Below are 4,329 nucleotides of genomic sequence, written 5' to 3'. Positions count from 1 at the left end.
GCTGGCAGCTCCGGGTTTCTGAATGAGAAAAGAGCACTCAGAATGGTCACTGTTGGCCCAGGAAGGAGAGCCAACGAGGCCACTTGTGTCCAGGGGTGAGGGGTGGGGGCAGGGAGCTGGTTTTAGGTGGCATCGATCATAGATTAATGGAGGCCATGATTCTGTTTAAATTCCTTTGGATCAAGGAGAAGTGTCTTTCCAAAACTCTAACACAAAGACATTGTTTGGGCAGGAGTAGGTGAGCCAGACTTAAAATGCCAGTCTCCTCTGGCATATTAGTTAGGACAAGTCCCTTCTTCTTGGTGAGTGATGCTACCGCGATAGGAGTGACTGCAGGGCTACAAAACCTCCCGTCAAAATATATCCATTAAACCGATGAAGGAGACCCGGCGGTACAGCGCAGAGCCCTGTTTGCACGGGAGTTGAGCACTCTGGTGAGAGCCTAAAGGTCGGCGGTTTGACACCGCCAGAAGCTCTGCTGTAGAAAGATGTGGCCGTGTGCTTCCATAAAGATGGCAGCCTTGGACACAGTGTCAGGCTGCTCTACCCCCTCCCGTGGGTCACTGTGAGTGGGAATCAACGCGATGGCAATGATTGCTTTGGTGGTGCAGGTTAACCACTCAGCTGCTAGCCGAAACAGACACACCAAACTCATGCCACTGAGTCCATGCTGACTCATAGCGACCTCGTAGGACAGCGCAGAACTGCCCCTGCGGGTGTCTGAGGCCCCACCATTCTCCAGCGGAGCAGGTGGCAGTTTCAAACTTGTGGCTGAACTTGTGGTTAACACCTCAACACATCACTCACCACACCAACAGGCCTCCTTGCTAACCAAGAGGCAGTAGAAAGCAATACCATTTACAACAGCCACCCTAAAGATGAAATAGGTAGGAATAAATCTAACCCGAGAAACAAAAGATTTGTACCAAAAAAAGCCCCTACAACTATAGGAAACCAAAAGACAGTTACAAAAATGGACAAACATACCATGCTCATGGATAGGAAGACTCAACATCGTGAAGATGTCGGCACTGCCCAAAGCCATCTATAGCTGTAAAGCAATTCTGATACAGACTCCAGCAACTTTCTTTAAAGAGATGGGGGGGGGGGAAATCACCAATTTTATATGAAGAGGAAAGAGACCTTACACAAACAAAACTCTAGAAAATAGGAGCCATCGGAGACCTCATACTTTCTGATCTCAAAGCCCACTGCATGGTCATGGTTGTCAAAAGACACAGACACAGACACCAATGAGTGAGAGTCCGGAAGTAAATCCATCCACCTGTGGACACATGATCTTCGACCAAGAGCCAAAGCTCATTAAAGGAGACAAGAGGCCATCTAGTTAACAATGATACTGGCAAAACTGAATCTCCATGAGAAGAAAGACGAAACAGAACCCAGATCTCATGCTGTATTAAAAATTAACTCAAATTGGATCAAAGATCTAAAATGTAAAACCTAGACCTGGAAAGATTATCAGTGGGAAAGCAGGGTCAAACTTAGGGGGCCTAGGACATGGTATAAATGCACTATCAAGCACACTGAAAACACCAGAAGAAATATTAGATTAGTTATTGCCATTAAAAGATTTTACCAAAAGAATAAAAAGGGTACTCACAGACTGGGAAATTATATTTTGGTATCGGCATATTGGACAAGAGATTAATCTCTAAGGTGGACAGGAAACTTCAACACCTCAACAAGAAAAAGACAAATGATCCGATTTTAAAATGGGCAGAAACGAACAGACACTTCACCAAAGAATACATTCAAGAGACAAAAAAAACACACGAAGAAATGCCATTAGCCATTAGATTCCCGATTAAAACCACAATGAGATATCAATCACCGAGCAAAGTCTAAAAACAGGAGAAGAACAAGTGGTGGTGAGTGTGGAGTGACTGAAATCTTCCTGCGCTGCTGCTGAGACTGTAAGTGTCCAACCGCTGTGGGAAAGGGGAGGGCGCTTCCTTCCAAGAGTTAGGAATAAATGTACGCCAGCAATCCCGCTGCTTGGTATGTATCCTGGAGAAATAAGAGCTGCACCACGAGGCGATACACGCACACCTATGTTCATGGCAGCACTGCTCACAGTAGCAAAAAGATGGGAACCACCTGAAAGCCCACCCATCACGAGAAGGATGGATAAACAAACTAGGGTGCATACAATGGACTACAATACAATGTTACAGAATGTGGCAGTTTCATCACCTCCTGTCAACTTGCAAAGGGGTAGAGTCTAGCCGGTCAATCAGGCCATAGCCAATGAGGCCTCTGTGTGGGCATGGCCTTCTCCTGAGGATTCTGGGAACTCCTGTAATCCTCCCTGGAGACTGGAGACACTCTCTGGTGGTAAGTCAGATGGGCTACGCTGATGGGCTGGGGTGCCACGTGGAGACCCACGCCAGCGCTTAGATGCTTCCACTGCCCCTGAATCCACAAGACTTTCCACCCACTGACCTGTGATCTTTCTTCCTGCATTCAGCATCATCGCATGTGCTGCGTGAGTCTGAGGAAGAATTTATAGACTGGTAACGGACCTAGGGGCTAATATCAGATTTATGGACTTAACCCGGACTGAGTTGGGATGTTTTCTTAATGTACAATTGCTCTTTGATATAAAGTTTTCTGTTACATAGCTATGAGTGTCTCTGGATTTGTTTCTCTAGTCAACCTGGACTACCACACGGAATAATGATGAATCTGCGAAACAACTCCTAACATGCATGGAACTGAAGGGCGGTGTGCTGAGAGAAGCCAGTCAACCACAACATGGCAAACATTTGCACAAAACCATTTGTGTAAAAAAAAATCAAGAAAAGGTTATTTCACTAAAAGAAGCATGGTGGATTGCCAGTGGCTGCATCGAAGGGCTCAGACAGAAGGACCATTGTGAGGACGGCACAGGACCGGACGGTGTTTCGTTCTGTTGGGCACAGGGTCTCTATGAGTTGGGACTGACTGCATGACACCAAACCACAGCAAGAGGGGTCGGGAGGAGGATGGAGGGTTAATTATTAAGTAGATGATAGACATGTACTAGGGTGAAGGGGAAGGCAATATACAATAAGAGGGAGGTCAGGAAAAAAAAGTTTCAGGATTGTAATCAATGACAGGAAACAAAATCTGTATGAATTGTTGAATGGACAACTGATTTACTCTGCAAATCTTCACCCAATTTTCAATCAGTTTAAAAATAAGTAAAAGAAGAAAAGACAGCCCAGGAAATCCCATGGGGCAGTTCTACTCTGTCCCTTGGGGGCTCTAGGAGTCAAAAGCCGACTTCACAGCACCCACCAACCAAGACCGATACGTGAATTGGTATAAAGAAAACTTTAATAATTAGGTGATACAGGAAAGAGCAAAATAAAATAAAGATGACAGATGAATGATAACCAACTCATCAAATTGAGAACGGAGGAGCAGAGAAGGCAAAGGCCAAGCAAGGGCACCTGGCTGAGGGCAGCGTGGGGGTGGAGAGATCCAGTCTGCACTCTGCAAGCCAAGCTCTGTGTCAACCCAAACTTGGTTGTCATGTTTGAGCCATCCGGAGGAATCCCGTGCCCTCAAAGGCCCCAGGGTGGCCAGAACAAAGCTGACTACTGGGTCTCAAGCCCCAAATCCAGCTCCTCCTCCCTACTGCAGAACCCCAATCTTGCTGGAGGGGAGCAATGCGATCAGTTGAAAATGCTCCCTTGTAGCTTGAGGTGCCCCGTAACACCCCCAAGTTTGGGCCAGTGAGATGTGAACAAATTGCTGGGAAGACTTGATAAAAGAGCTGACCCAGCTGGCAAAGACCTTCACCCTTCTGTCTTCCTGCTTAGAACAGGGACGTAGGATGGAAGGTGGGGCAGTCACTGTGTAGCCATGGGATGAACACACCTGAAGACCAGAGGCCTGCTAAGGCAGAACACAAGATAGGGGGAGCTTGGCTCCCTGATGGAGCTACCTTCTCAGGCCTGGAGGGGCCCCCTGCACACTTCCAAGTGAGCAGTAAGCTTCTGTTGGTGAGGCTGAGTTCAGTGGGTGTCGGCTATATGTCAGCCAGCACCACGCCAGCAATCTGCCCTGCCCAGCACAGCCCTCTGGACCCCACCTCACAGGTCCAGACAGGAGAACCAGCCTGCAGGCTGTGAGGCAGGGGATGGTCAGGGGCAATAAATGAGGACTGGGGCGAACGGAGCAGGATGGAGCTGAGACTAACTGTGCACATGGGGCCAGGATGGAAAGAAAGGCTATCCCCGCCGCTGCCTCTCCCAGTCCTGCCACCTCAGGCTCTTGGGGGTGCCAGTGACTTGCCACCAGCAGTGAGCTTGGTGGCTG

The sequence above is a fragment of the Echinops telfairi genome, unplaced genomic scaffold, assembly GCF_000313985.2.
Source record: "Echinops telfairi isolate 266 unplaced genomic scaffold, ASM31398v2 ScPeMD7_2291;HRSCAF=2852, whole genome shotgun sequence".
NCBI lineage: Eukaryota > Metazoa > Chordata > Mammalia > Afrosoricida > Tenrecidae > Echinops > Echinops telfairi.
This window is presented reverse-complemented; position numbering follows the sequence as displayed.